We start from the raw sequence: 8,088 nt of genomic DNA, 5'->3' as shown, positions 1-8,088 counted from the left end.
AATTCTGGACCTCCTTTACCTGGAAGCATATTGAGCCTACTAATCAATTAAGAAGAAGAAAGATAAACACAAAATAAGGACACAGTTTAGTAACATGGAAACCCTACAGGTTTACCAATGCTGTTGAGTTCTCTATTAGTAGCAAAAATAAGAGAAGTTTTCTTGCAATGGTAAAATTGGAAAAGGTAAAGTAGTTAGTTGAATGAGAGTGAGGCCATAAATGAGACTGTGTAAGCAGATACCAGAAAGGGCATCCCTGTGAGGCAGCATTTCCTAGTAGAATGAGCATTAATGGATTTAATAATGTAGTCTTATTTCTGCTTATTTACTAACTTTGTGACTTTAAGCAGGTCCCTTCTTCTATCAGAGCCTCAAGTTTCCTCACCTGTAAAAAGAGAGGATTGGACAAGATAACCTTTAAGGTACTTTCCAGATCTAAATCAATGATCCTGAGATCCTCTTCTGGGAATTGAGAATTAACTTTGGAAAAGAGATGGTAGCAGTTAACAGGCAAGCCTAGTTGAGAAAAAAATGGAATGAGATAGTAACCACTTGGGTTGAGTAGATACAAAGGAGGCATTAGCAAATAGACCACTTTTCTAATGATTTCATTCAAATCTAGAGTTGATATACTTTTCATAGAAACTGGCCCATTAGTGGAAAGGGCCATGTAAGAGGATGAAATGCCCCAGCTCTAATATGCATTTTAGAGATATCCTAAAACACACCCTGCATGATATATTCTTCTTTTAAGTTTGATTTCCCACAGAAAATTGAAGGTGGTGAAAATGAAAGCTATACTATAGAGAAACCAATCTAAGGAGAAATATCTACAGCTAAAAACAAGACAGACAATGTTAGTTTTCCTTCTAGTGTTCAAAGAAACATGTGACATCCTGCAAGTGCAGGAGACTAGTGGAGCTTTTGTTATGAGAATCAAATATTATATAATTAATTATAATTTTAACCACAAATCTAAGATTGAATCATAAAATCTATTCTTCTTGAGCTCTCTATAGACACCTGTGGACCACCCCTTCCCTTTGAGGTAACCTCAGCCCTTGAATTTTGCAACACTCCCATTTCCCCATTTGCCTGAAACCTTTCTTGTTTTTATTTCCGGCTCCTCCTATCCCTTAAAGAAGACCCTTAAAAGATTCTTTCATTCCTCTGGACTCTTTCCCTTGGGAATTTCACTGTTCTCATGACTTTAATTATTACCCTCAACCAAATGATTTCCAAATCTGTTACTACCTTGAACCCTGTCCTAAATGTCTGGATTCCAACTGTTTGCCAGATCTATTTCTAATACTATCCAACCCCTCAAATTCAACATGTCTAAAAGTGAACTACTTTTCTTCATGACCCATCCCTCCCCCTAACTTTTCTATTTTCTGTTGATGGTGCTATTATCCTGATAAAATATAAGCTCCTAGGAACTGAGGTAAATTTGCCCAAGGTCATTCAGCTAGTAAGTATCAGAGACTGAATTTGAAACCAGGCAGGGCCTGCACTCTGTCCACTATACCAGAGGTTCTAGAATCTTCTTAAGAGAGTAACTCCTCTCACCTAGACAATAAACCAAAAGGTAATACTAGATGATAAAAGAGTTAATTTGCATCAACTGATGGACAATTGCCAAGTGACCAACAAAGATAGACACATATATGGCATTTTATACAGTATTAGGGCAAATTACAGCCTGCAAAAAAAAGAGCCTATGAGGTGAAGCTGCTCAGTCACTTTCCTTATTAGGGAGGTTGAATAACAGGGGTAGGATGTCAGGTAATTTGGGGGAAGAATGTCTTAATCTTGGGGTTATAATTTGTTAACCTCAGTGTCTCTCAGGAGTTGCTCAAGATCAGGTTTATTCTGGTGATATTTCTTTGTAGTTAATCCCATCAGACCATCCTGATGGGGCTGAAGGTCTCTAGTTGATCCCATCAGAATATTTAGATGGAAGAAGAGTTTTTAAAATAGTAGAGATTTTCTTCAAGGCAAAAATCAATGGACTTATAACCCTGCTGTTGAATAAAATACAAACATTTTGTACTTTACAAAGCCCTGTGGTATTTTATTTTTTTTAACCTAAGGTTACTTTTAATAGGGAGATGTTTCTTCCAAACTCACAGCACATAGATTTTATCTATTTTCTCCACAGAATCATTCCTCTAAAGGACAAGAAGCAAAAAAAATATAGTTTCAAATCACATAAATTTTTTCATTGATAATGAAACAAATGCAAATCAAAACTCTGAACTTTCCCCTCACATCCAAGAAACTAACTACAATGACAAAACATGGAAATAATCAGTGTAAGAGGGGATGAAGGAAGATAGGGCACTAACATACCCTTGATGGAGTTATGAAATGACCCAATTATTCTAGAAAACAATTTGGAATTATGCTAAAAATGTGACTAAAATGTCTACACCTTTCCAACAACACTAGATGAGTCCCATAGAAATCCAAATATTCACAGTATCATAGTGAATAGCTCCAAAGAACTAGAAACAGCAGATTCCCATCAAATGAGGACTGACTGGACAAACATAGTACATAGATATAATGAGACATTACTGTGCTGTAAGAAACATGAATGATGAATATGATAAATATTGAGAAGACATATGAATTGATGTCAGAAAAAATAAGGCAAACCAAAAAAGCAGTATGTGATTACAACAATACAAATGGAAAGAAAAGTAGCAACAACAAAATCAGCACTGAATGCTGCAAAATTATAATTATGATAACCAAGATTAACCTTCAAAGAGGCCAAGACACTCTTTTTTTGGAAGTCATAAAATAAGGGAAGGGAATGAAGGGGGGGGCTTAAATTTTGGGCTTGTTCTAATTAAAAAACTCACAGACTGACCCCCAGAAGTACAAGTCTTAGACTTTAATAGTCACAGACTTGCAAAGTTCACATGTATTACAGAAAGTTCATAGGTGACCACAAACAGTTCACTGATTAAACTCTCTGTTGAGACAGAAAGATAGGGAGCTATCTAAAGGATAGACTAATTAATAAGGAGACTAAAGTCCTTGAGGAAAGAGGAAAGGAAACAGAAAGTAGTCACAAGAAGTGACTGGGTTCAGACCAGGATCCAGAATGGATTCTGCATCATATCAGTAGTTACAAGCTGAGAAAAGAGAAGAAAACCTTGGGAGAGAGAAGACAGAAAGAGGGAAAATGGCAGAAACTTGGATCAACATAGATCCAGGACCATATAGTTAAAGAGAAGGGTGGGGGGGGGTGTTGGTTGGGTGTTTTTTTTTTTTGAGAGAGAGACAGAGAGGGTGGGATAAGGGTGGTGCTTGAGGAGTGTTTTAGCATGTGGCTCCAGGTATTCTCCAATGTGTATGCCATAGGGGCAGTCCCCAAGGAGTGGCTAAGATAGTACTCATCGGGCATGGGTGGCATTCTATGTACTATGTCTTTCCTGTCCCAAAGGATGTAGTTTAGGAAATAAAGAGAATGGAGAATACCTTCCACACTACAGAAAATTTCAAAAGTTTACAGCATTGTCTCTGTACTCTGCTTCATCAAGATTATAGAAAACAACATATTATGTCATACTCCTTCATATGTTGGTTAATTCTGTTGAATTTTTTTCTTAATTTTTTTATTATAAAGACTGACTCTGGGAGAAGGGAAAGGATATAGTGGCAATATAGGTAATATTAAAAACAAAATATATTGATGAAGTCACTGAATTTCAGTGAAGTACCTTGCCCCTGGCAAGAACTGGGTGAATCCCTGCTCCCAGGTACAAGAAAAGCCCCAATCAAAAAATAAAACAATAAATCTCACCCTAGTCTGAAAGGATTAAGTCTTTGAGCTTACCTCACCTACTCCCTTCCAATTATTCAGGGCTATCAAAATGACTTGAAACCCAGCCATACTCATAACTTTGCAACTGTTCTGAACTTTTTTCTCCAAATAAATCCTGATCTGGCTACTGATTCAGTCCAGTAGCAATCATCCTGTTATTATCCCTAATTTCTTTCTTTAGTTTCTTATCTCTGGTTGGCTGCTGATCTGGCAGCTGTTCCAGCCTTCTCCATTTACTAAGTTACCTAAACAGAATAAACCTTCTTTGTCCTTAAATACTTCTGGGTCAAGAATCAGTCATTTCAGTAAATTTATTCACATTCTCAAGTCTTAGACTAGATCACCCTAATCCACAATAACTTTTTTATCTTTTTTTAAAAATTCATTTAGTATTTTGATTTCCTCCAGTTAAATGTGAAAACAATTTTTAACATTCCCATCAAAAAATTTTAAAAACTGTTTGAGATACTCTATTAAATCCCTTGTTCAAGTCCAGATAAAGTAGTTATAGCTTTCCCCAGATGCACCATACCAGCAAACTGTCAAAAAGGAAATAAGCCAAGTCTAATGTGACCTGTTTTTATTTTTAATTTCAATTTTTTACAAGGCAGTGGGGTTAAGTGACTTGCCCAAGTCACACAGCTAGGCAATTATTTTTTTTAAAACATAAATATTTTATTTATTTTGAGTTTTACAATTTTTCCCCTAATCTTACTTCCCTCCCCCTACCTCCACAGAAGGCAATTTGCCAGTCTTTACATTGTTTCCATGGTATACATTGATTCAAATTGAATGTGATGAGAGAGAAATCATGTCCTTAAGGAAGAAACATAAAGAATAAGAGATAGCAAGATCAGACAATAAGATATCAGGGGTTTTTTTCCCTAAATTAAAGATAATAGTCCTTGGTCTTTGTTCAAACTCCACAATTCTTTTTCTGGATACAGATAGTATTCTCCATCACAGATAGCCCTAAATTGTCCCTGATTGTTGCACTGATGGAATGAGCAAGTCCATCAAGGTTGATCATCACCCACATGTTGCTGTTAGGGGGTACAATATTTTTCTGGTTCTTCTCCTCTTATTCACCATCAGTTCACGCAAATCCCTCCAGGCTTCCCTGAAATCCCGTCCCTCCTGGTTTCTAATAGAACAAGAGTGTTCCATGACATACATATACCACAGTTTGCTAAGCCATTCCCCAATTGAAGGACATTTACTTGATTTCCAATTTCTTGTCACCACAAACAGGGCTGCTATGAATATTTTTGTAGGGGGCAGCTAGGTGACCCAGTGGATAAAGCACCGGCCCTGGAGTCAGGAGTACCTGAGTTCAAATCCGGACTCAGACACTTAATAATTACCTAGCCATGTGGCCTTGAGCAAGCCACTTAACCCCATTACCTTGCAAAAACTAAAAACAAAACTAAAAATAAAAATGAATATTTTTGTAAAAGTGATTTTTTTTATCCTTTTTCATTATCTCTTTAGGGTATAGACCCAGTAGTGGTATTACCGCTAGGCAATTATTAAGTTGCTGAGGCTGAATCTGAACTCAGGTCCCCCTGACTCCAGCACTGGTGCTCTATCCACTGCGCCACCTAGGTGCCCCTAGAAGGTATTTTTTTTTCTTTTTTAGTTTTAACATGACTGTTCTTGATAAAACTAGCCTGTCTCTTGAGAATTATCCTTCCTTTTCTAGATGCTCACTAGTCATCTGTTCTAAAGTTTTCCCAGGAATTGAAATCCACTCACTGGCCTATGGTTTTGTTCTTTGGGAAAATTGGGTAATCTGATCTTCTAAGGTGCTTCTTTAGGTCTTTGTGGTCTTACAAATGCCACTAATTTGGCCATCATATTTCCCAGTTATTTCAGTACCTAAAGGTGAAATTTCTGGGGGCCCCTTCATTGAAATCATTAAGAGCAATAAAATGTTCTTATGTGTTCTCCTGATTTATTCTGAGTAATCAATTAGTCAATAATGTCTTATTAGGAGCTGTTATGTGCCAGACAATGCTATAAGTCCTGGAGTTACAAAGAAAGGCAAAAGACATTCTCTGATCTGAGCTCACAGTCTAACAGAGACCTCACATACAGTCAATTATGTATAAATAAATGTATATAAGATAAACTAGGGAAATATCAAGGGGGAATGCACTAGTTTCAAGGAAGATAAAAACAAGATCACTTTACCCAAAGGCAGCAAGGGGAAGAGACTGGCTTCAGAACAAAATCAGTTCATAGGAACTAAAATTGGAGTGATAAATAAATGACAGAAAACATTGACCTGTATAAAGAATTACTAGATCTAGAGCTGCCCAAAAACTTAGAAGAGTTCTACCAAAATGACTTCAAGCAGAGATGAAAAGGAAAAAATGGATTTTCCTATATGCTGTGTAAGACTATTTTTAAAGCCTCCTTTTTGGATTCTTTAGCAGTATAAAGACATAGTATTTTCTTCTAAAGCCCTTTCCAATCTTCTGGGAAAAGGACCCTGAATAGGTAGGTGCTAATCAGGACAAAAAACAAAAAAGACTGTTCTTAGGGAAATAAATTAAAATGGTAAGACATCTTTCAACAAAGAATAACTTCAGACCAGTTTATCTTTGAAATGCTTTGGTAACTGACCCAGCTAAGAGTAATTTCCTAAAGTGATTGACAGTTTTTCCATTGAGAAAGATTAGAATATTCTCTGGATGAGAGATGGTCCCTTGGTTTAACTCTTAGAAGTGGTCCAGGGAAAATGGGACAGTGATTTGGTTAGTCAATTGGTTAAGTAAATAATAGGGATTACCTAATCAGTTCTACATAGTTAACCTTGATAGTATTTTAAGATTATCTTTTCTTTATTCAAAATTCCTAAAAATGTTACCTGAAATCATCTGGGGGCAGAATCATGTTATAGGACATGGTGAGCATGATAGACTATGTCAGATGGAATAACTCTCTCCTAACAATTAATGCCTTAAAAATAGATTAGTGTAAAATTGAATAAAGATGTTTCTGGAAAACTTGAGCCTAAATTGTAGAGTACAATAGAAGTACTTTGACAATACAAATACCAAAAACAAATGAAGCAATATTTTTTTAAAAAGCTATTGAGGGGCGGCTAGGTGGCATAGTGGATAAAGCACCGGCCTTGGAGTCAGGAGTACCTGGGTTCAAATCTGGTCTCAGACAATAATTACCTAGCTGTGTGGCCTTGGGCAAGCCACTTAACCCCATTTGCCTTGCAAAAAACCTAAAAAAAATAAAAATAAAAAAATAAAAAATAAAAAAGCTATTGAGAGGGGCAGCTAGGTGGTGTAGTGGATAAAGCACCGGCCTTGGAGTCAGGAGTACCTGGGTTCAAATTCGGTCTCAGACACTTAATAATTACTTAGCTGTGTGGCCTTAGGCAAGCCACTTTAACCCCGTTTGCCTTGCAAAAAAACCTTAAAAAAAAACTATTGAGGAAAAGTTTGAAAGGAAAATAAGGAAAATAAGAAGAGAAAGGAGTAAATCTCATGTGAGAAATGAATCCCTGAAAACTAGAAGAGATCAAAAAAAATTAGTGATTCCTTAAGACAGCAAACAATATTAGAAAGGAAAAACACAAATATTGGAAAAACAGGTAGAAAGGAAGAGGATCTAAAGCACAACAAAAAGATAAGACAAGGATGGAGACAGAGACAAAAGTGAAAGAGGGAAAATGAGACAGAGACCAATGTAGTGTCAAATAGATTAAAATGTCGAAGAGGGTAATGGTATAAGAAAAGAGTAGTACACTGTAGGATATGCTAAGACAAGTCAAAGACTTGCCAAAAAAGACATAATAATAGCTAGCATTTATATAGTGCTTTACATATATTATATCATTACATCATTATAAAAGCCTAAGAAGGTTCTACAGGCATACTACAGAGAAATTATGAGTTCAGTTCCAGACCACCATAATAAAATGCATAGCTCAATAAAATGAGTCACATGATTTTTTGTTTTCCAGTGGCATATGAAAGTTATGTTTATACTATACTGTAAGTATAAAATAGCATTATGTCTAAAAAATATGCATACCTTAAATACTTTATAATTTTAAAAAATACTTTAAAGTTAAAAAAATTGTAGTCATCATCTGAACCTTCAGTGAGTCATAATCTTTTTTGTGTTGGAACATCTTACCTTGGTGTCAATGGCTGCTGAAGAATCAGGGTGGTAGTTGCTGAAGTTTGGGGTGGTTACAACAATTCTTAAAATAAAAACAAAAGGGA

Source organism: Macrotis lagotis, chromosome 6 (assembly GCF_037893015.1).
Source record: "Macrotis lagotis isolate mMagLag1 chromosome 6, bilby.v1.9.chrom.fasta, whole genome shotgun sequence".
In the NCBI taxonomy this organism is placed as follows: domain Eukaryota; kingdom Metazoa; phylum Chordata; class Mammalia; order Peramelemorphia; family Peramelidae; genus Macrotis; species Macrotis lagotis.
This window is presented reverse-complemented; position numbering follows the sequence as displayed.